The sequence below is a fragment of the Erithacus rubecula genome, assembly GCF_903797595.1.
Source record: "Erithacus rubecula genome assembly, chromosome: 6".
Lineage (NCBI taxonomy): Eukaryota > Metazoa > Chordata > Aves > Passeriformes > Muscicapidae > Erithacus > Erithacus rubecula.
The window spans coordinates 28405817-28430867 of NC_136688.1; the positions used below are offsets into that span (position 1 = coordinate 28405817).

A 25051-nucleotide genomic window follows, 5' to 3' on the forward strand; every position below is an offset into this window, starting at 1 on the left:
TTGAAGTATCGGCAATTCCAGAAACTTATCAGGCCATTGGTTTTGTTTAGGAACATATCCCTGCCAGCACTGCTCATGGTGTTAGGCATTGTGTTTTCACCTTTGAGCTCTCCTATGGAGCAAGCTTTTGCTTCCAAACTGAGTCTGAAATGTTGCTGCTGAACCACCAATCCTTTAGCTGTCTTAACATGCCTCAATGTTCAGATTTCCTAATGTGTTTTGGAAAAGTTCCTGCCAAACAAAAGCTGTAGGATACCTCAAGGCTTACACCGGTGAACCAACCTTCTCTGCTGTTTGCTCTATGCACTTGTGTGGTCTGGCACTAAAGGTGAGCTGGGTGGAGGAAACATGGAGAAAGAAGACTGCTGCTGATGGAAGCCGCTTCCCTTGAACTGCAGAAGCTACATGGAGAGTTTGGCAGATACTGTTGTGAACCTGTGCATGATGTGGTCTGTGTGCTGATCCCTGAGAAAAGAGCCTCAGGCACAGCTTCAGCAGTACCATTGACTGCAGCCTTGCTCCTGGGCATAAAGGCAATGAGCCCCATGTGAGGGGTGGGCTCTGCCTGGAGACTCATGCCCAGCTGCAGCAGGTGCCCAGGTGTGCCTCCTCTGCTGTTGGGAATCAAGCTGTTGGCCCCTGAAGAGCGAGCCTATCTGATCTGGAGGGGATCCCAAGCCTGTTGCAGGGCACACACGTGGAGTTTGAAACTGCTTGCTTCCTTTCTGGACTTTCTGTACAGCTCTTCAAACAAAAAGTCTTTGACCAGTTAATAATTGATGAGGAAAATTGCTCTATCAGTTGCACAATGCTATTGGTATGACAACCAACCAGGAAGCTGTGCTAAAAGTAGATCTTTGCTCTGGTACTTGGGTACTTCCCTTGTCCTTCGAGTGCACTGATTCCGGGAAGCCAGCACTGTTTCTCTCATGTGAGTTTGTTAATGATAAGTGCTCGGTTACTCTGTGTTTTGGTTTTTGAAATTAACCTTGAGCTGGTTCACGCAGGGGATAGAGAAGTTCAGCAGAACAGGATGCAAGAACCTTCAGCAGTGAAAGGGTTTACCTGATCTGATACCATTAGGATTCATTGCAGCTTTGGTATGTGGCAGCAGATACTCGAGAGACTTTTCCTTCCTTGTATTTACCATGGAGGAGTTGTCCATGCTCTTTCTGACAGGGCTGTTTAGGTGTACCTACCGTGCCTGGTAATAACCTAGCCAAGGCTCAGAAAAGTATAAATAGCTTACTCTGACATGATAGCTTAGAGACACACATTCCTCTGACTTGAGGACTCCTTCCCTCTGGCTTACTGATTTAGTGCACGGGACTTTCAGAGTGGCCATAAATTAGGGCTGGGCCTGTGCATTGTCACAGGTGCTGCTGGCATGCCTGCTGTGGCAGGGCAGAGAGAAGCACCCACAAGAACAAGGTGCCTGTAAAGGTGCCATGGCAAAGTGTGCTCTGCACACTTCACAGGTTTCACTTACAGTTCTTACTGTGGGGCAGGGGGACACCTATGGTGGCTCTGGCTTCTCTTTGCATACATTTTGTTGTTGTCATGGGTGCTTGCTGTGGGCTCCTTCTATAAAGGGCCTTGGTCCATACCTCTGGGCTACAAGCATTTGCTGGTTTTTGGCTTTGAAGTCAGGTGAGTCTAGTGCTATCCACCCTCAATAGATCTTGGAAATTAGAGCCATATTGTATAGCTGGCTGTGCCAGTTGTCTTTCAGTATGGAATAATGTGATGAATGATCTGCAGAGCTCCAGGTGGCTCAGATCCCACCCTGGTACCTGCCTCCCTCCTTCCTAATTCCTGCAACAGCTGTATGTGTCTCACAGACACTATTGACTACTCACTTTTTTGCTATGGGCTGGCTGTGGTTTTTGTGCCAAAACACCTTCAGTTCTGCAATTAGGGCCTGTAGAAGCAGGGGGGCCATCTCATTTCCTGAACGTCACAGGAGAGAGATGAAAAGTCAGATAGAGGTTCTTTGTTGTTGCTGATGGTTTGTTTTTAAAGGCATTTAGGAACTTAACTGTCTGGTTTTGGCTAACCTTTGTTTGGTATCACTTGTACGTAGATATGGTGTGGCAGATTGTAACTGACAAAAAAATACCATTTAGAAGGAACCCTGACATTTTCCAAGTTCCTGGTCCTGAGAGAATTTGTCTCATCATTATAGTAATGAAATTGGGAGGCAGAGAGGGAAAGAATTTGGAGAACAAATACACTTGGAAGACTGTTATTACAAGCTGGCTCAAATTTTCAGTCCATATGGTTCCTGTGCAGCAATGCAGTGGTCTGTGGATGGGACTTTGTGCTGCTGCAAATCACCTCTGGAAGAACAGGCTCTGCCAGGCCTTTGCACAGCAGAGGGAAGATGGCAGTGGGGCAGGAAAGGATGGGGTCACCACTGGAGATCAAGAACCAGAGGCTGAGTCCACAGAGCGTGGGGACAGCATGGGTGAGAAATAGTCTGCAGACTGCTCATGTTCAAGTGCATAAAGGCCAATAAACTGGGTCTCTCCAGTGGGGCTCAAATTGAGGGGAAGGTCTGGGTAATGTAGCCTACTGGATACTATCTGATGACCATGGCCAAGGATATGAATGACTATTAAGATGCAGTAATACAGGCAAAAACCACAGCATGCCCTTTACACTTGCTAATTGCTGCAATTTGTGTGGTGTGTGTTGGGGAAAGCTAGCATGTGCTTGAGTCTGGAGAAAGAGGCTTTGGGAGAAGGTGCTGTGGTCAGTGTGTGGACAAAGAGGCTCCTGACTTCAGTGCTGGGGGTGTTGTGGTTGTTGAAGGCTTGTCCAGGGGCAGCACTGACACTAAAACACTGCCTGGGAGTGAGAGACAGGCTTGTGCTTCAGGGAGGCTCCTTGTGCCCTACAGTACAACAGGCAGATATGAAGGTGTGAGCCCTGGTACCACGCACTGGGGCTGGTGGGGCAGTTCTGCTGCACAGGGGTGGTGTGCTGAGTGACCAGATGCTCCAGCAACAAGCAAAAGTGTGGTGAGTGAAGTGAAAATAGGCAAAAAATTTGAGAGTGAAGAACGGTGCCTTTCTTACCTGCACCCCACAGAAGAGGGGTCAGGAGCTCATAGCAGAAGCAGTTTGAGGAGGATGAACCAACCACAAACAGGAAGAAAGCAGCAAAACCAGTGCTAGGAAGGAGTCAGGTGGGAGGAAGGGGTGAAGGAGTTGAAGAGGGTCTCGGGCTGGGAGCACTGGGACAGATGGTGAGACTGGTGGGAAGCCTTCAGGCGTCTGCCGGGAACTCACAGAGCAGCTCCTGCCCTCGAGGCTGAGTTCAGCCCAAGATGCTCGAAGAAGATTCTGCCCGGTGATGTAAAATATCCTTTGTTTAGACACTCATTGGCCCATTCAGCAACTCCTTTTCCTCACAAAGCCGGTGCTTATTCCCTAGAATACTTGCAGGAAAAAAAAAAAAAAAAAAGTTGCTCTAAGACACCCTAAACCAATACCTGCTGTGACTAAGCCCCGTGGGCAGCTCGGCACTGATCGTATCGTGGCTGGAGTGGGAGCAGCCGCCTTACCATAGCCGAGGGCAGCGCTGCGCAGGGAGGATGCGGGGCTCTCCAGCCGGGACGCCGCTCGCCTTTCCTTTTCCTCCTGGGCACGGCTGAGCTCCTTTGGCCAGGGCAGCTCCACGGGCTTCATTATACTGCAAATGTTTGGAATTCCACATGTTAATATCCACAGAGGCTTTGTTTCACTTTTGCTGCGTCCCTCCTCCCCCCCACCCCCCAACTCGGTTTTGATTTTTCTTTTTTTATTACCGCTGCCCTAACCTCTTTTTTTTTTTTTTTTTCGACTGGGTTTTGGTAATAGCTGCCGTGTTCTGAGCAAACAGAGGACTGGAATTCTCCCTGCCTGGGCTCCAGCTGCAAATTAATCTCTTTTCATAGTTTTCGTTTCATGCCCGCCCACGATCCCCACCACATGAACTTAGTCAACACATGGAAGTGAAACTTTTCCATGCAGCATCCTGCGGCTGCTGCGCAGCACGTGAGTGCCAGCTCCGGAGTTTTCTTGCACCTCTGGCTGGAAGGAAGTTCTCTCAGCCCCACGTGTGAGCGGTTGCCGGTGGGATGTGAAAGGTTTTAAGGAGTGGAAACATTTCAGGGTCCAGCAGCATTTCTGTGTGTGTTTAAGATCCCAGCACAGCCCTGGGCAGGGTGTGTTTGCAAGCAGCCCAAATGAGCCGGGCTGGGCTCTCCACGGATTCTGCTCTCCCTGCAGCCTGATCTCCCTCCCCGGGAGGACACAGAGTGCAAGCAGTGACCGTATGACAGCGATGGATGGAGACTGCTCGGCCTGTGCGGATGCATTTTCTAATCTCTACATGATGTCTTTCACATGTGCGCCTGCCAGCACTTTCCAGGCACTTGGCAAATACATCTGTACCTATTCCTCAGGTTTTAAAACCCTGTTAGAGATACAAGTGCCAGGTAAAGGGGGCTGTTCGGCAGTGGCACAGTGTCACAGAAAGAGCTGCAAAAATAATTCAGGGCTCTTGATACTTTTTCTCCTGTCATAGTCTCCAGGCAACAGCAAATATTTCTCCTGGATACTCTGGATGAGCAGATGCCAACGTTGATTCACAGGAAAAGGATGTAGCCACGCAAGCCATAGAAATATTGTTTGGGATGGTAGCCACGGCCCTAAGGACACATTAAGCAATATGGAACAAACGCCAATGAAGCTCTTAAAGCTCTTGCTGTGTTTGCTATAAAGAGATTTCTTGAGCAGTCTTAGGTGGGAACCTTTGTGATTTACCTGGATTACAGCTACGTGGAGAGAATACACTGTGTTTCAGTGAGATGCTGCTAGGGCTTTGGAGCAAAGCTCTGGCTTACTGAGAAGTTACAGTCACAAGATATGAGGAGAGCTTTTGTAAAAAAAAAGCTTTTGTTGAAGGCCACAGCAGAGTGTAAAATGTGTACTTTTGCTTGGAAAAAGGATAGCAGTGAAAATGTGCAAAGAGGCTCCCTGTTTATTTTCCCTGAGACTCAGATATTCTGCACTGTGTTTACAAATAACCTCATTTCTCCTCATTATTACACTTACAAACTTAAAATGAGATTGAAAAGCTGAGAACAAACCTAATGCACCCTCTCTTCCGGGTGGCCAGCCAAAAGAACTAGAAGAGCTGGAGAAAATAATTTTCCTCTTACTTTTTAGGTAATGTGGGCTTTGGATTCATCAACTGATTTTGCTGACCAAGATATTTTCTTTCTTCCAGCAATTTTTCTGACCAGAAAAACACTTCCAGTGTGGATGAAAACAGAACTGGAGATGTTTTGAAAACATGTAAAAGTTTGTTTCGAAAGCAAGCAGTTGGTAAGAAATTGAGGACAGACAGCTGTGGGAGGCCAGTGGTCCACAGCCTGTGGGGTTATCAGTGTGTCATCCAGATTGGCAGGGACTCCTGGTGAATCACTGAGACCTTCTCTCTTAACTGTGACAGGTCTGAACTCACGATTCCCAAGCCACCTCTCAGGCAGAGGGAGTTGATTACTGATAGCCTTGAATGTCTCCAGCACTGAGGTGTGCACAGCATTCCCTTGCGAGGGAGTGAATGCTCAGGCAATTTTAACCTCTCTGTATGTGACCTATACTGAACCTGAATGTCTCCTACAGAGGTCTGTGGCCACTTTTTGTCCCATTGCCTTTGATTAACAACACTGGAGCCCAACTTCCAGATAAAGTCTCACAAAATTGTGTGTGTGGTTTTACCTTTCAGCTTTCCTGCCAGCTGTTCTCTTCTCCAACCTGTTCCCAGGGAATGTGATTTTCAAAACTTTTTCCATGCTTCTCTTCCCATACCTGACAAGAATATAGGATATCCTAGACCCACCCTGGACTTTCATTTTCAGGTTTTGCACTTGGTGTTGCTGTCCTGCCTTTGGTTCTTGAAGTGGTAAATTTAACCTTCCTGGCCTAATGTGGGATGAGGTCAGGAGAAAAGCACTATGTCAAATTACACTGGCTCTGCTAGGAATCCAGTGGGAATCAGACCTCTTGTCACAGCATTGTGCTGCCAACCAGGGCCCTGCCCCATTACTGTGGGGCATCCTGGAGTCCCTGGCACCCAGAGTCCCTGGGCTGTCACCCCCTGTCAGGCTGGAGCAGCCCCACCACTGCACTCAAAGGAAGCCATACTCCTGCCCTTTGGTTTTCTTCCCTGAAGGAGAGACATTATTCCCTATCCCCAGGGAACATCAGTTTTGAAACACAGAGTTGATTTGTTTCCACTTACCATTATCTTGGTTTAAGTAAATTACAGTGCTTAACAGCAGTCATAAAATTATCTGACTTTAAAAAAATTCAGCTGTAGAGTTTGGTCCTGATCCCTGATCATCTCATTTCTAAGGGGCAAACATTCACTGGGAAAATAAATGATCTCTCCTTGTTCATCACAAATAGTCATCTCCCCATTGTACAGCAGCTGTCCTGCCTGGTGTTGGTCATTGTAGAAAAGTACAGCAAGCCTTCAACCATGTGCTGCTTCATCTTTCTGAATAACTCTGCCAAGTTATTGAAATCAAATCTCCCACCATCCCTCCCCAGTGGCCACCACATCACCAACATTTTAGATTCAAGTTCTGCCCCAGAAAGGAGGCTCCTTGACAAAGCAGTGATGATCCTCATCGAGGGGATTTTAGATCTCTGGGTGTACTGCAAGTTAAATATTTTCTCTTAACACGGGCCTCATCAGGAAGCTGAATGGCAGGCTGGCTGGTTTTAGGAATCACTCTTGACCTGTGTTAGGATTTTAGCAATGAGAACTGGTTTCTAGTTGTGGTATCATAAGGAAGGAGGATAGACCAGATGCCTAGTGTATCCAAATAAGAAACCCAAATTAATAAAAGGGTTTTATTTTAGTTGCTGAAACAGAAAGTATGAATCTAAATAGCCATAAGGAGTAGATGAGCTGGACAACCAGAAATATCAGGCAGACATTGTTTCAGCAATGGTATCTGCACTTTATTTCTGTTGGTGAGTTTAGGTAGTGATGAATCTCTTTCTTCATTTAAAAACTGGTAGATAGTGAAGTCCAATATGACAACTCATATAATTAGAATTTCAAAAGAATATATTATGCCTCTTTGTCTGGTGCATAGAGATTAACTGTGAAAAGGCCAGAGCTGGCAGAAATGTGGATTTCTTCAATTTTTGCACATCTTTCTTTGTGTTCCCACTGGTAAGACTAGGATTGCCATGACTCTGTCCCACAGGTGGCAACGAAAATTGATCAGGGATCCAACCTGTTCCTCTGCTTCATCTAAGTAAAACACAAAAAAGTGGACAAGAAACATGAATGCTAAAAAAGTAAAATCCAGTCCAGCTGCAGGTAAAGGCCATGTACCAACTCCTTTTCAGTGCTCTCGGACATACAGAATTGGTCCTTGAACTGCTATCATTTGGTCTGCTAGTAAAACAAATAATAATGCTCAATGTGAAACAAACCAGGAAGAGAGGAAGAACCTGCAATTCAGCAATGAGCATCTGAGCAGTGTGGAAACAAGTGCTGGTGAGGGCTAGAGCCTTCAAATCCAGCCAAGGGCCCCAAACTCACAGCCTGTGCTGGATTTCAGGTGATTCCCAAATGCAGTGGGGAATGAGGGACAGGGAAAAACCTGCTCTAGAAATTGGCTGTACTTTGTCCATCACTCAACAGCTGTTTTGGGTCCTACTTTGTAAAAGATTAAATAAAAATTAAAAAAAAAAAAAAAAAAAAGGAAGAAAAGTAAAGAAGGAAAAAAACAAGACAGTGAGTGAAGCTGAGATAGGGAAAAGCAACAAAAAGTCTCAAACAAACATGTTTTTGATGGAGGAACTGGGTTTTTGCACCCTAGCACTGTTTGTACTTTCAGATTGTCAGCGATCTGTAGCGTGCTGAGCAGAGGACAGTGTGGTGGAAATACCTATGAAGCAGTGAGAGCCTTATCAAGGTACTGTACCAGGAAATACACAAATACTCCGCTTTCTTTCCTACCTCATGCACGATACTATGATTAAAGGCAGCAGCATGCCTCATCATAACATGTGCCTTATCAGCCCCACTATCTGATGACAGCAGCAGCCCTGGGGAGACCAGACTGACACCATCCAAAACCTCAGGAGTTCAAGACTTGAGTATGTAGCCAGGCTGCAGGCTGAGCTTGGAGGTGTTGATCTGTTTGTACTAAACTTGCAGGTACTTTGCTGGAGGAAAAGGAATATAAAAATCAAGCCCAAACAATGTTTCAGAATGTTCCTGACAGGCTGTCATGCTATTTAGCAAATGAATGCAGCAAGCAAAGGAGGTTTTTGTCCTCAGCAAGTACCTCAAGTCTGCTCCACAGCTTTCTGTAGCTTTGAGAGAGGGGGGGGGAAACAAAGGTCAAACCAAGACATTGTCACTGCCTTGAGGACGGTGCCACTGGTGCTTTGGTAGGAGTCCCACTCCCAGCTGACCCAAATTCAGTGCGGTTTAGGCTCATCCTGTATCACAAAAAGGAGCCAGCTGTTGATCCAGGTGGAGCTCTGAATCTCCAGATACCAAACTTCATCATGGCTGGTTCATTGCCAGTCTTCTTGTTTGGTTACTGCTGCTTCACTGAGGCAAAGCATATTGGCTCTGGCCTTCTGGCCTCCTTTCTGTAATTTATAATGAAAATTTCTACAGTCACAAAAATAAGAATCAGAAAATAGAGTAGGCTTTTCTTGTGTAACATTCAGCAAACTTCTCTGCTTTTAATTTGTTCTCCCTGTCCTGAGTTCTTCAAAACACCTTCTCTCATTGACGTCAGTGTAGATTTACCACACCCCAGTTATTTCAGACCTGGATAGCACCGTGGAAAAAGATTACCAGTCTTCTGGAGCTGCTTCCTTAAGCTTTGGACAAAAGAAGATCATGTGGGACCATATTCATTCAAGAACTGCCTTTGTATTTGTACAGAACCTAGCACGAGTGAGCTTACTCCTCCTTTTAGTTTGCTGTGTTACAAAATTGTTCTTAAAAACAACAGCCTGCTTTCAATATTGGGGTTTGGTTGGTTTGTTTCCAGGGGCGATGCAAGCTCTCAGAGGGAGGTGAGGCCGGGTTTGAATGGCGAATGCGTGCCTGGCCCGAGCAGGGCCATCCCGCACACGGATGCTAAGAGCCCATTCACAGCGCCATCAGCCCGGCGCCCCCGGCCATCGCCACGGGGCAGGGCTGCCTGCTGAGACCCGGGGCAGGACCCCGTGCCTGCGGATCCCAGATGTGTCACAGGCACCGGGGAGCTGCTTGGCCAAAGGCACCCCGTGTTCCAGGCGGTGGCATCCTCTGCCGTGGCTGCGGGCTGCTCGGCCTCCCATCGCCCCTGCCCTGCCCCGCACGGAGCCAGCCGGGTGCGAGCATCACCTTTACCCCAGCGGGAAAAGCGCCGAGCTAAACGCCAAAGAGACGCGCAGGCGATTTCTACTTGACTGTCTCAGTCAAGGCTTGGCTCAGGGGCGGGCTGGAAAGATGTCTGGGGGAAATAAGAGTTGCCTTTTCAGATAGAGCGTTAGATAAATGCAGTGTTGTGGGACCTCTGAAAGCCTCCCCCAACAAGTGTGGGGAACTTCGAGTGGTTTTTGAGGCATAGTGCTATTGTCTGTTTTGTTGAACATATTTCTTTGTTCTTATGAACTTTAAGGAGCACTGAGAACACAATGTGCCACAGGGGGAAGACTTACAGAAAGACTTGATTAGAAAATTACAATTTCTTCTCCTACAATACTTTCTAAAATATTCCTATTCTGAAGCACACTTGCTTTTTTCTGCCCGATATATACACCCCTGGCTCTTACCCGGCTTTGCTTTAGTTGATTTACCCTCATCATTGCTAAAAATACTGTAAAAACCCACTTTTGAATAAATGACACAGCGGAAGGTTTTTGAGGTTGGGGTTAGGTAAGAAATAGATGTGGTATTTTTCAGGTTTAGAGACAGCTTCTGGTCCCCCTTTCCTGAAGAGGAAGCTCTTTAGAATGGCTCTTGTGAAATATGCTGATGGTCTGAGCATGCACATCATCCTCTCCCCATGACAATTGCCACTGATTGACCACTTGCTGGCTGTCCCTGCTGCAGCCCAGGAATGGATGAGTCATGGAAACAGAATTCCCCTTCACCCTGGCTGCCTCCCAGGCCCTCTGGGGACTGCACTGACAACAGAGAAGGAAAGTCAGAACTGCTTTCTTTGACACTGTGAATCATTGCTCAAACAAAACTCTTCTGCTTCCACGGACTAGATATCAAAGCAACATTTCTCATGAGTGTTACCTGAACAGTTACATACTAGGAGAACAATCTCAAATAGTGCTGGGCACATTATTTTTTGTGTAGAAAATTGATTCTGTGCTACTTCAGGCCAGAAAAAAGATGTACCATGTTTGCTAGAAGCTTTCTCAGAAGATGCTGAAAACGATTGCCATGCTTAGGTGCAGCAGTACTTAAATCCTGGTTTTCATTTCTGAATGATTTTCTGACATAGGGTCTGGTTGCATTTTAATAATTTCTAAATGGAACAATCCTCTTGGGGAAAAAAAAAAAAGACAATAAAAGAGAAGGAAATGAACAGATTAGATCACATTAAGCCCCGGTTGCTTCCCTGAATAGAGAATTACTATTTAGGTGGGGAAGCAGGTTCTGTTCAATGAGGAAACTCAATTATTTTTATTTCAGTTCTGCCTGGAACTCAACATTCACACAAAACTGCTACTGCAGCTCAGATATAAATACCAATGAACCCATACAGCGAGGTATTCAGAATTTCCCTCGAGGTATTCTCAACTGAAAAAAACCCATTAAAAAGTGTAAAGGAATTTATATCTTGACACCAGATGTATGCTGGGAGAAAGAAACTGCAAGTCCTGCCTTAATGCAAACCCTTTGTCTTGAAAGGAGCTCTTCAGGTGTTGTCAGCCCTGCCCACACAGCTCAGCACACACAGACTGAGTGCAGGGCTGGGGGATCTGTGCAGGTGGGTCAGGCCAGCACCTGCCTCCTGCATCCCTCCCCTACCCCCTCCCTGCCTTTCCCCATCCTCCCCTGCCCATGCCATCCATGCTGCTTGCCAGGACATTTCCCACAAAATTCCCTTGTCTGAGGCAGTGGCAGTGCAATGGGTGGATGTAGTTCCAATGACTGTGTGCAATCCCTTTGGTGCTGGAGTTTGTCCTGGCTTTAGTGGTGTGTCAGGATCCAGTGGTGCTGGCATCCAAAGCACCACTGAGGTGCTGTGACTCAACACCAACTGGACATCTTCAGCTCACATGCCTGTGATGTGAGGTTGGAAATGAAAACAGCATGGAAATGAGAGCTGTAATAGGAATTGTACCTTGTGTCTGACATCAAAGCCATAAACAGAGCTCACCAGAGAGCCCTCAGTGCAGACACCCCCACCTCATCACTCCTGCTTTTCTCATGGGGGGATGGAGTCTCATGGCCCCTGCCAGTTTTCCCTTGTGGGAAATGCATCCTTACTTGCACTCTGGAGATAACTTCAGCTGCAGGGAGAAGTGCCAGTGCAGTGATGCTGTGCTTATGCCTATCAATGGTAATGGGAATGTCTGGTGACACCTTAGCCATTGCCCCACTTCTTCCTGAGCTGGGCTTTTGGAGCTGTGCCACCCCATGCACTGGGGCACAAAGAGGTGTCCTTGCAGGGCCCAGTCTGCAGCTGGGAGGGTGGCCCAAGGGCTGACTGTGTCTGTCTGGAGTGCTGCTCCCTGTGCCAGTGCCAGCTGGGGCTGGTGGCAGGGTGCAGGATGCTGCTGGCAGCAGCACACCCCTTCCACAGGCTGCTCTCATCCTCCCCTCAACACCAGCCAGGATATTGGGAATGGGATGTTCTGGGTGTCAGTAACCACGCTGCCTCTCACCTCTTGTGATTCTGGGCTGCTGCAGAGGCTGCAGCTGCTGTGGCACGGCTGTGGGGACACCCTGGCTTTCATCAGGGTGAGCAGTCTGATCTGCCTCAGCAGCCATACACATTCTGCCTCGCTTTTCCTTTCCAAAATAATCATATCTGGGAGGAAAGTGGATCTTCTGCCCCAGACACAGGGAAGAATGTACTGGATTAGACCAACAGGGCATCTAATCTGAGAATCTTCATTCAGCCACTGATTGACAGTGTTTCTCAAGGAGACCTTAAGCCTCCCTGGAGCTGTGCTCTGTTATCCCACGGAGAGTGCTGGGAAAACAGTGACTTAACTGGAGGAGTTCAAGGACAGGCAGTGCAGCAGTAATGATGCACTGGGAACTCTTCTGGTGGAAAGGGCCACAGTTTTGCAATGCTGCCCTTTGATGGGGAGTTACCCACATTTCCCAGCCTGGCAGATTTAGATTGCTGCACTGGTCCTTCCTGAGCTCACATCTTAAACCAGACAGCAGCCACTGCAGAAGCCCAGTGCATTTGTTCAAGGGGTCATCTCCTTGGGGGCACACGATGCCCACATCCCTCCAAGAAATAGTCCCATGGCTCATAGGTTTCTGGGTGCAGCTTTGGGTGTTGGTTGCTTCCCATAAAAACCTGAATGGCCCACAAATAGCTGTAATGAGCGTCTGACTCTCCCTCCCTGCTGCACTGTCACAGCAGCTGGAAGCAGGAATGTGTGCTGGAACCCTTGCTGGAAAGGGAACAGCTCTGTAGGGGCACAGTGACACACTAGGATGCTGGAAACTCCTACCAGGACTGATATGAATTTGCTGGTTTTCCAGTGCTACTTCTAAAGCCAAATTTTGGAGACAATGAAGTTTTGTGGGGGGAAGAAGTCTGGTCCCTATGATGAGAAAAACACTGAAAAGGATTTCTGGCAGTGGCACCTGACTGGTGTTCACCTGACTGGTGCATCTGGTATTTTCTACTGCAGAAATTGAATTGATGTGTTAATTGATTTTTGGGTTATCAAGAGCCTTTTCTTAAAAAAAAAGTAAATCCATACAATTCCTCTACAGCACTGACTAGCTAAGCTGAGCTGGGAGCAGGTCCTGTGAAGGGGGCTGTGAACTGGTGATTACCATAAGGGAGACAGGGCTAGAGTCAGGCTTTGTTCTACACAGCAGTGGGGACCAGTCTGAAAAATGGATCAAATAATACCCAACTCCACAAAGCACTTCAGAATCATGTTGTGGTTTTGATTTGGTTTGTAACTCCTCACATAAGCCAAACTTACAGAGAAACTATAGAAAGTGAGGTAAGATCTGCAAATGTTGAAATAAACATTTTAATACAAAAGGGTACTCAAGATCAAATTGGATCAAATTCTTGTTTCGTTCTAGGAATCATTGGATTTAAGGAAGAGAAAAAACCCAACAAAGAAGAACCTGCTGTAACAATACTTTGCAAATTCCCAGAAGTAACAGGAAATACCTGGAAATATGTTGTGGAAAAAAGCTCAGTTTTATTTTTAGATAGCCAGAAGAAGATGTGAACACAGCTAGTACTTGTGGGTAGATGTACAACCTTCTGCGAATAGCAAGCACATTAACAGCATTTAGAGTAACTGCAGAGCCCCAGGCCAGGGCTGAGGTACCTCAAACACCCTATCCATACTTTATTTCAAGTGCAAGTGATGCTTGCCTGGGGTTTGGCCTTGGCAGCTCCACAGCAGAGTGGAGTCTCCTGTAGTGTGGATCTTTGCTCCTCTTGTCTCTAGCCAGGAGAGATCTCCCTTCCCTGCACGGTGCCCTTCTCTGCTTGCAGCTGGGACCCCAAAGAGGCAGTGCTGGTGGTGGGAATCAACCCAGACCTTCCTGGCCCTGTGTGTTCCTGTCCTGCCCCACGCTCATTCAGAAACTGTTAATCATCCTGCACTACTTACTGGTTTTGTGATCTTAAACAGGGCTTGAACTCAGCTTTCTAGAGGTGAAAGCACAATGTCTTACTGTAACTCATTTTGCCAGCCAATCCTATCCTGAACCCAACAATATTTTAATCTCAAAATCCAACCTCAAAACCCACAGCATTTTCAGTTACTGTATTTCATCACCACACAGCTGAAAACAACCCTTTTTCTTCAACCACCCTTGTTTTTCTAAAGTGAATCACAAACCCTGGAGCTTAACAGGCAGAAAAGACCCAGAGACAAATTCTCTCTCCCTCTCCTGGGGTATATAAGGAATAATGTAATTAAGAGTAAAAAAGCATTTATCTGCAGTCACACAGGTATAACAGAGTTGGAGGGTTCAGCCACCCCATGGCTAAGCCAGATAGTTCATCTCAAACAAGCCAAAAAGCATTGCTGCCTACAAAATACTTGTGGTGGTATACACATTAGTCAGTCATTTTTTAATTTGCCCATGGAAGCCCTTACCTTTTCCCTGAAAGGCAACTTGACACTTTTCTAGATTTGGTCCTGCTAAGTGGTCTGCTGCTCATTTTATTGCCATTCTTAGCTGTGCCTTTTTGAATCACACAAGGAATAATTAACAATAACACAACTCTTGTTCTCAGTGGGTTTCTTCACCAGAAAAATGTTAACCATCAGAGTGCTCAGTGCAGCACCCATGAAGAGTATTTAGCCCTTCCAGGGAAATCTGGCTGGTTTAGTCAGTCCAGTTAATTGGTGACAAAGCTGGAACATCTGAATTTATGCTCTCATAGAAAGGCTACAGGATAGCCAAGGGAGAAAGCCAGATCTTCAGGCTGTCATTCCCAAGCAATAGCCACCTTTCTTCCCATGGTGTTTACACTTAGGGAGAATAAATGAGCATTTCACAACCTGAGGAGGTGTTTACCTTCCCAGCCTCTGCTTACAGATGTGCTGGGATAATGGCTCCTGGTATGTGTTTGGTACTTGTGCTGAAGGGCTGGAAGGAAACGCTCAATCCTGAGGCCTGGCTTCATTGATACCAGAGGAAATCTGACCTATTCCAGGATGCTTAGGTAAAACATAAGTGCAGAGGTGTCAGAACTGCATACAAATTTGGTCAGAGAAGAGTTGGAAAAAATTCCAGGTGATGAGCAGTGTCCCAGGTGAGGCCAGCACAGGCTGGTCCTTGCACCAGGCATTGCCCAAAGCTGGCAGCAGTAGAGTCTTGTGCCTGGGGCTGCCGTGGTGAGGCCAGCCCTGAGCTTTCCCACTGCCCCTCTCCAGGGTCTCTGGAGGGCAGGACAAACAGCACAGGACAAGTGTTGCAACCAAACTCTCAGTGGGAGCAAATTGCCCTCAGTCATGTCTGGGAGGGAGGGAGGGAGGGAGGGACACACTTTGTGTCTTGATCAACGTCATGCACCTTTCTATACAGGAGTTTGCAAAATTAGACTTCATAAGCCTCCCCCAGCCCCTTCCCTGAAAGCTACACCCACATTTTTCTCATGGGTGACTCATTGTTAAAACAAGATGTTTCTCCAGCTAGAGCTTTTCTATGCTATGTATTAGAAACAGCAGAACATCTGCCCTGACATCAGGCTTTTTGGGTGATGGGGAGAGCACGCCCCAAGTACATGAACTTGCACACATGTGGACATATGCTTTGTATATCTTTGAGTTTCTCTTTTGCCCTTTCCATTCCTTTTCCTTTCAGTTTCTTTTATTTATTGCGTTTGGTTTTGATTTTTTCTTTTTTTTTTTTTTAATTTATGCTTCTTCACCTCTGTTCATGTGTGTAGATTGCAGAGCTACAAACACTTGCATTCTTCATTCAAAATGACAGTATGGAGAGAAATATAACATGACCTCATCTATTCCTTCATGGTTAAACAGAAAAAGATGATGGAATTCTTTCATATGATACAAGAAAAGAGAGTTAAAACACCCGTTTAAATTAAACAATGAAAAACATTAGATGAAATAACAAGAAAAGCATCCTGTGTCTGTCAGATTGAGGAATATTTTGTTTCTCAAGGGCTGTGGCTGAACTGGACAGTTTGCACATGACTTTTTTGGGAGTGATAATGCTTCTCTGTCCCTTGAGTGAGGTGTGTCTTCATCACTTTGATGTGAGCAACTCTGAAATCAGCAGCATGGGAAACCACGGGGACAGAGATGTCAGAAATGGTAAGAGGTTTTCTGAGGTGATAAAAAGGCCACCTGGAAGGGGGTTGTGAAGGAAAACTCCAATGACCATGTGCAATATTTTGAAGAGACAAACAAAGAGGCTTGAGGTTGTGTTCACATGTGGAGGTTGCTTGCCTTTAGGTTATCCCCCACTGGAGGATCCTCTGTAGAGATGAGACTTTCGGACCCTTTAAAAAACTGCACTTTGGAGTGAAAACGAAGGCTATGGAAGTGGAAAAAAACTCCAAACACCTGTATTTAGGCACATGTCCTGTAAGGAAATCCAGAGAGGCTGGGGCAGTGGCAAAGGTCAGGAGATCTGCTCTGAGGTTTGGCCCAAAGGGGCCCCTGCCCTTGGATGTGGGGCTGGCAGGGAGCTCGGATCCCTTCAGCTGTGCTGGGCACAGGGACACACACACCTCCCACCACATCCCCACCCCAGCCAGCCTGCTCTTCACATGCACCACGGTGCAGAAACAGCCTTACTAGGCTGGCTGTGGCTGGGAGTGCTTTGGCTGTGGGCTGTGCAGGGCAGGAGCAGCCCTTCTTCACCTGATCAGCTGCCAGCAGCTGCTGAGGGCAATTAACAGCTCGACAGGCTGAACAGGTAGGGTGAGCACCGTGGCAGAGCAAGTTCCCCTCACACTCCACTACCCACAGTACCCCAGCTGAAGTCTCTACTTGAATCAAAGTGTGTTAGGTGTGGTATATGAGTTATGCTTGAAATGTTTAATGAATTCAAGGGTACAGCCTCAGCTAGCAGCTAACAGCAATAAATGAGCCTTGGGGCACTCCAAGCCAACTTTCACTCAAGCTGATAGAGGGATGGTCTTTTGGCTTCAGTGGGAGCAGGAGGAGGTCCCTCATAGCCAGCCAGGGAGAGATTAATCTAATGATGTAATGGTGCTTGTAACTGCCTGCTCAGCCTTAATTCTGCTCTGACATTGTGAGCATGTCTCACAGCACAGCCTGTAACTGTGTGATTGCACACTATTGCTCTGAGACACCTACCCCACTGGAGGCTCAGGATGGGAGGTAAGGGCAGAGAGGCTCTCCCCTGTGACTTTGTCCCATATCCCAGAGCACTGCTCTGCAACAGGCTTCCTGAAGGGTCTTGGGCAAGCAGGGCTGTAGCATGCATGTGGCAGAGACTGAGTTATGGTTTCACCAGCATCATAAGCCTGACTTTTTCTGAACAGAGGAGCTTGGATTTTCATTCTTATTAAGCTCTGAGCGTAGCTTTATGCTATGGGTAGTCAACAGCAACAGTGGCTTTAGGTCTAAACTGCCTATACAGTTTATCCAGATCCTTGCTGCAGGAGGTTTGAAAATCCCTTGGCTGAGGCATAGAGACACACCTATCTTCTGGCAGTAGACAGCATTGCTGTTGGCAGCAATACCATTTAAAACCAAAGGTTTTATCTTCCTGATCTGACACCACAAGTTCACTCTGCTTCTGAAGATCTTTCCAATCCACCATCTACTTCTTTTAACGTGTTCCAGAGGCTCTGCTGGCCTTGCTTCCAGCATCCCCATAACTGATAGCTAAAGGGCTGGCTGGAGATCCTGGTGCCCACTGACAAATGGGAGTGAATGGAATGAATAGACAAAGTCTATGGAAGGAAGTCCTGAAGCAGTGAAAAATAGAAGACAAGAACATAGCGAGCTTAGAAGGAAAAAGACATGCGGCCTTGGTAAGGTCAGGAAGCAGAGGGAGAAAGGAGCTGCAAAGAATCTAAAGGGTCATAAGGAAAAAGAACATCCAAAGCAGAAAGAAAGGTCAGGGCATGAGAATAAACTAGGAGGAAAAATAGATGAAAGAAAACAAAACAGAAAACAAAGAAAATAGCTCAATCTGGAGGCGAAAGCAGGAAAGACCATACAATACAGCACTAACAAGCAAGCCTGTGGATGAGTGTCCCCTCCCCTGCTTCATGTCTGGACCCCAGAGGCTCACCCTTGTGGGACCTTGGTGTTGTCCTGCAGGGACTGATCAAGAAGGGGTAAAGTGTGATGGCTGCAAGGTGCTACAGCCAAGCCAATGTCCCTGCTCCTGGTGGGGCTCCCTGGCCTTTCTGGCATTCCCTTCTCACCCCAGCAGCCCTTAATTCAGAGCACTTTCACTGGTGTTGTGTCACATCAGACTGCAACTCAGTCACTTGAGACTCACTCAGTCACTTGTTGGCTGGGGTGTCTCTGTAGGAGACACTAAATGCACACACTGAGGGACAACATGCTGGCTTGGTGCTGAGAGACAAACACTTGGAGCTATAAAAGGAACAAATGTAAAACCCCCAAATTTTGTCTCTTGCAGGGGTGTCTGGGCTACGAAATATGTCACAAGAGCATCTTCCTGCTCAGTGAATCTTCTCTGGGCCCGATTTTTATTTAATGCAGGGATGGGGTAATCCCACTGATGTCACCGGGCTGACGCGGTGTAGAACCAGCGTGTGTGCTGGTGAAATAGGTCAGAGCTGTGTGCCAGGAGGCACAGCTGCTCAGCTCACTGATAAAAAGGAGCTTCTGCAGCTGAGCACAACCTCTCCAGGCACAGCTTGGGGCTGGGGGCTGGCCTGGTTTCCTCTAGCACCCCTCTCCATTCAGGCAAGCAGTTACCACAAGTCCTTGGCAGTAAAATACCAGTTTTGTTGAGGTTCCACGTTTCCTGGTGTTATAAGGACTGCATAAAATTTTTTTTTAGTTTGTTGAATGGAATAAAGCAAGTGAAGTAAAAGTTGTGACCACTGATCAGCTGCTTGATTTCACACTCTATTTTTTGTACTGAAGTGCAAGAGATTGTTATTATTCTAATCTCATGTGGGTACTTGACTTCTTACAAAAGCTTTCCATCGGATATGTGAAATGAAGTGTTGTGCTCAGAGCCATATTAATGCCCAAGCTGGGCCCACTCTGCCATCACACAGAGTGTAATTCTGTGCAGTCATTGTGCTGCTGGTGTCGAGCACAGTGCTTTGGGATTTCTGGGGTCATGTAAGCTGCTAATAAACAACACATGTCTTTCCTATGGATGGATCCCTTTGCTTCACACAGCAGTGCCAGTGCAATTCACCCCACATCCATCACACCTAATCTTTTATTGGAAGGAAATATTGAAGGAGAAAAAAACCCCAACACACAAACCATGAAATGAGGAAGGAAGAAAAGTGACGTCCAAGGAGCTTGGCAGAGCCCTGTGTGAGGAACTGGGCAGCTGACTTCCAGCATCCCAGGTGATGTAATGTTGGGTTTAGGGCGTACACACCTCTGTGTGCTAATGAACACAGCAGGCTGGGGCAAGTAAGTGCACAGACAGCTCTGGAAGCCGCTAGCAAGAAGTGCACCGTGGTGTGTGTGTGTGAAGTGGCCACCACACGCTCCCCGTGCCCCTTTGATGCCGGGAAGGAATGCTCTGCTTCCCGAACCAAAGGCGCTCTGTTTTGCCTGTGGGCTGTGCGGAAATTTGAGAAGGTGGAAGCAAGAAGCGACTTGTTCTGTCAGGGAGGAAAAGCAGTGTGCAGCTATTTACACTGCACGCTCTGGCTTTTAGCGGGGTGGCCGCAGTGCCTGCAATGTTGAACCCCACCTTCCTTTCCGCAGGCTGTTCCTGCTGCGCTGCCCGCTAGCAGGCGGCTTTTGCCCCCATCCATTGCAACAAGCTGATTCGGGGTGTTTTGGTCTCTGTGATTCTTGTCTGAGGTCTCACTGTGGTTTTGCAGCCCTGCAAGGCTCTTTGTTTTGCTCCAGCGGTCTCTCCGAGGCGTGGCGAGGGAAGCTGTTTGCTGGTGCCGTGTCCGTGATGGACGGAACAGCTTCCCTGCACGTGAGCCAGCGGCGGGGCTTTGTTCCTCCTTTCTCCAACACTTTCTGGGTAATGTTTTCCGCATTTGGCCTCAACCCACAGTCCTTTTCTCAGAAAACTTAAGACACTCACCCCAGCTATATTTCCGTGGGTGAGTGGGTGTGTTTATACACATACACATGTGTGTTAAAAATATCCTGCTTAATTCAGGTGCTAATAGAATATTCCATTATCTGGCATTAATCTAGTCGAGCCAAGCAGCAGTTTAAACAGTGTAAAATGGTCTAAACCTTCTCTTTGTGTCCTGTCAATACAGAATGAATGTATCACTTTCATCCAGCTCTGGCTGGCAGGTTCTGGTGGTCCTAAGGAGTTCTCTCAAGAGAGGCACAATGAGAGGATGCTGCTCCCAGCCTGGGCTCTGGGCTGGGTGCCCTTTCATCTGCATGGGGCAAAAGCTGGCCCGCAGTGCCCAGCCCTGAAACACAGAGAACATTGGCTATCGATTACTGCTCCGGCAGGCAAATTTACATATAAAAGCGGACCGTGAGAGATAACTAACAGATAAGCCTGCCATTTTCCAGGTGCTGGAAAACCTGACTGCCTTCTTTATACAAACACAGCTTTAAGTACTATTCACCTCGGGGTGTGGATGAGTTTATCTTAGTTTGGAATCCAAGGAAATGACTTTTAACCCCTAGCATTGTGATGGGTTGCTCAATGCATCCATATAAACATGATGAACACTTATAGTGTAATGATCCCTGGGATTTATTAAATACCATAACAAGGACTTTCGGAAGGCAGCCAGATAGCCTGTTCCTCCAAGCTATATTATTAAGAAAGGCCAAACTCTTGCAACAAAATATTTTAAAGGTGTATTGGGGTTTTTTTGTGTGTTGTTTTTTGTTTTGTTTTTTGTTTGGTTGGTTTTTTTAAAACTAGCCTTGCATTATTTAGCATGTTCTCCAAGGGATTATTGTTTCATGTCCTTTTCCAGCATTTGAGATCTGAAGAGCCCTGTGAAATAGTTTCTGCAGGCAGCAGCCAGTTAACCCTTCTGTGTTTCCATTGTTGACCTGCAGCTCTGGAGTTTTTCTTCCCTTCTCAAGCATCAGAAACATTGCAGGCAGTAGCAGATTTCAAACACAGGACTGACCTGAAAAATTATTATGTACAAATACATATGGCAAGATCCTGCAAAATTGAAGAATATGAAATCAACAGCAGGCCAGGCAAATTTAATTGAAATCCACAGAGATTAACTCTAGAAAGCATTACAACTGAATAAAAAATAATTAAAAGTTTTACGAAGCTACAAAATAGTATATATGACTCATAGTGTCTTAGCAAAGCTAGGGTTGAACCTGTATACAGTAAAAAAAAAAGAATAAAATCACTTTTGGTTCTCAATAAAGAAAAGATTCTGCAGTTTATTACATGGCTTGTCTGTGTTGGTGCTGCAGGGCTAGAAGAAATAAAAAGTAATAAAATCCGACTTTGTTTCTAATACCAGCGGATCCAAAGCTAAATATGCAAAGGCACAATTTTGTTTTGAAAGACTGTACCATTTTTTCACAGCCTTTTCCCAGAGAAAATAACACACTCAGAATGAGGTGCAGAACTTTGACTGGAAGCAGTTGCCTTCTCAGAATATTTGGGGAGATGGGTGCATTGCTAAGCAGAAGTGGGAAGAAGCCGGCGCGGCGTCCGCAGGCCATGGACGTGCTGTACCCAGCGCTGCCTCCTGTGCTCCACACGGGATGTGGCTTGTCCCAGGGAGTGGTGGGGACTGGCAACCCACATGTCTGCCCGTCCTCCCACGGCTGTCAGCTGCCCCAGCCGTGCCGTGTTTCAGGCACTGCATGCCAGGGAAAGCTATGTGGGTGCCTCTGGCCCCAGGGGCTTGGCAGCCACTGCTCTGGGAGGGATCCTCAGGGGTGGACTGGCGTTCCTTGGGTTGGATCAGGAAATAAAGCTTCAGATTCACCCCACCTGGGGAGGTTTTGCTGGCTTCTGGGAGGTGCTCTCTACAGGAGAAGCTGAGCCAGCAGCCATGGCACAGCAGGGCATTCCCAATGGCCAGGCTCCCCCTTTCCTGCCCACCTGGCAGGGGATAGCGCCCATCTCAGCCTCCGCATGTGTGAGGAGATACCTGGTGGTTTGGATAAACCACCAGGCTGCCAAGATATTTAAAAACTTCCCCAGCTTGGCTAAGCCTTTGTGGATTAGCAAAATGGGCTGGAGAATTACCAGAAGTTGCTTCCCGTCATCGTGTGGGTGCTTCCTGCTGGGGTCAGGAGCACCAGCTGCCCTGCCCTGCTCACAGGAATATCAGCAGTTTCACTTCCACACCCAGCCCACGGCAAAACAGCAGCAACAAAAAGTAACAGTTTAAAAAAAAGGAAAAGAGACATAAGTATTTCATAATTCAGAAACTTACCAGCAAAGGCTACAGGTGGTAGAAAATGGACAGGCCCGGGTGGGGATTTGGTGGTGAAAGGAACTTGTAGCCTGATGTTCCTGGGTCTGTTTGTAATGGTGGAGACCAGGAGCATGCCAAGGTTTGGAGGGGACAGGAGGACTGCTCATTTCCTTGAAAACCCCTGGAGGGTCCAGCCCTGAAGACATGGAGACTGATGTTTTTTGGGTGCATCATTTTGTGCAAGTGATGCAATTTGTGCTGCCTCCCAGCCCTACTCCCCATGTGGCTCTGTGATGGATTTGCAGACCTGTCTGACCTCCCTAGCTGAGCCACAGCCCTGTGAGCACTCTGTGAGCTCCTGGGGGTCACAGCTTTGAGCAGCATTGCTGCTGCCACCCTCCCACAACCCCGTGGAGCCTGGGGACAGCAGTGTGGCACAGGGGACAGTAGGACAGATGTGTGGCACACCAGCTGGAGCCCTAGGGGTGAGCATAGCCTAGGGCATGCACATCCCACACGACCACACTTGGATCTGTGTCTCAAGAGGCAACATCTGATGGTCATCTCCCAATGACCAATGTCTGATGCATGAGTCCCAGCAATGTGAGGCAGCTGGTGCTTGGGGCAGGGGCAGCCACAGTGTGACTTCACTCTCATCTGTGTATTTCTGCATCAGGCTTGACTGCTGTCAGCCTTTTCCCATCCATACAAACTCTGTAGGTACACAAAGTCTTATTAAGAAAGGATTGGTCTGAATGTTGACACATGTTTTGGGGGAGGGAAACCTTCATTTAGCTGAACTCCTTCATCCACCTCTAGTGCCTCCTCTGCCCAGAAGAAAAGTCTGTTCCCATTCACTTCTTTCACTGCAGTTAATTAGTAAGTCCGAGCTGGCTGTCCTCTGGAGCTGGTAGCTGCTTTAATCTCTCTGTTGCTAGGGCATGCTGACATGCACCACTGGTACCAGTTCCAGCGTGATGTGGGGGATTGTGGAAAGAAAGGGGAAAGGGCTGATCAAACAGAATCTGATTTAAAAAAAAAAAAAAGGAAGAATAGAAAAAAAAATAAAAGAGTTCTTTTTGATGAGGCTGAGAAGTTCACAATGAGGGAAAGCACACAGTGAATGATAAGGCCTAAAGGAGCTCATTAAATTGAGGCAAGCTGAGCAGAGTTATCTTATTTCACTCTTTCTCCTGACACCCCCATGATGGAGAATTCTTTTATGGAAGCGGGGGCAGGAAAGATCATTTCCTTGCAAAATGTTTGATAGAAATCAATGTATAATTGTTTTTCTAGCATTTTTTTTTAAAATTAACCCTTTAAACATCTGTAAAAAAACCTGGAACTTCAGCAAAGGGTACTGCTTGAGAGAAGTGTAGGCTCCAACTGAAAGAAGTCCCACAGCCCATTATTGTTTCCTCCTCTCAGCTCATCCAGCCTTCTGAGAAATAGCAAGATAAGAGTTTAGTAAGACACACAGACTTCAGGGATATTAGAGGTCAAGTGTGAATGCAAATATAAAATGTTTCCCTTGGAAGTGGTTTTGCTTATTTCATTTAATCTACCTTTACAAAACCAGAGTGAGCATGTGATTTGAGAAGATTCATGTGTAGAAACAAAGTGCTGCCTGGCTAAACCTCACACAGTTATTTCCTTGGGATCTCTGGGAAGTGCCTTTCCTCTGACTATGGCTGTGTTGGCTGCCTCAGGAACAAAGAATTCCACCACAGCATGTCTCAGTGAGTACAGATGTATTGAAGAGCTAGAGAATGCAGGAGGCTGCAGGCTCATAAGGAAGCTTCCTAGGTCTGTGCTCAGCAGAGGAAACCAGGGTAGGGCTTAATCCCTTGCTGGCAACACAGTAGGAGAGTGAAGTGATGGACAGTGAATTTATTCTTTCCATCAGAAAATTAGTCAGATTGGGAAGCAGAGCTCAATTTTGAGAGTCTGCATAAATGATGGTCCACAAAACAGAAATGAGCACCTGCCCCATGCAGCCTCTTACTCACAGAGTCATGAGATGAGCACTCACTTTCTTGTGGGGACAGAAAGGGGTGGTGTGACTGCAGCCCTGCCAGCCAGAACAGCTCTGGGCACTGGGGTGTGGCAGCAGTGGCAAATAGCACGTTGAGTCTGCAAACTCCACCAGACCTAGCATACGTTTTTCAAGGATTTTTGATGATTTTACTTAATCCTGTCTTCCATGGACCCTGAAGGAGCTTTTGGAAAGCCACCTCATAGTTCTTATTAAAAAGCAACCCATTACTGTAAATAAATATTTTAGCCTCCCTTGCCTGGAGGTCTTTCTCCCTACCTTAGTACTTCCCTCTGGCCAAGAATTCCACTCCTGCTATGCAGGTGATGACAGGGACTGCTCACTTGTACTGCAAGGGATAAAGTTAGCTATTTCCAAAGATAAGAGCAGCCTTTAAATGTGCAAATATGTTTTTATTAATCTCTCCTCCTACTTTGAATAGTTTTCCTACCTCTCCAGCCACAGGAGTGCACAGGGACCCTTGCTGCATTGGAAAGTGCTGGATATCACACGTGACAGCTCAGCCTTAATACAGTTTTACTGGTTTAATCTCCTTCAGGTATCAGCCCATCCTTCTGCAGGCTGTTTTAAGACAATCCAAATGCAAGCGCAGAGAGACTTTGTTTGCTTAATGGATTTGGAAAACAGAGATGGAAAGATAGGCCCTTCCAGTCTCATCCATTACACTATAGCACTGTCTGATTTAATTCACTTTTTTCTAATTTTGTACCTGGTGTTAACAG

General features: G+C 46.8%; 1 long non-coding RNA gene across 2 annotated transcripts; it reads left to right on the forward strand.

Moving 5' to 3' along the window:
• The first annotated feature begins 4576 nt into the window (after nt 1-4576).
• Nucleotides 4577-10678, forward strand: LOC306803984. Of its 2 annotated transcripts, XR_013774757.1 has the most exons (4): nt 4577-4790; nt 5278-6131; nt 6168-7389; nt 7913-10678. It is a non-coding gene; the product is annotated as an uncharacterized lncRNA (long non-coding RNA). The 2 variants fall into 2 exon arrangements; XR_013774756.1 differs by having other exon boundaries at nt 6168-10678.
• Nucleotides 10679-25051: the final 14373 nt, after the last annotated feature.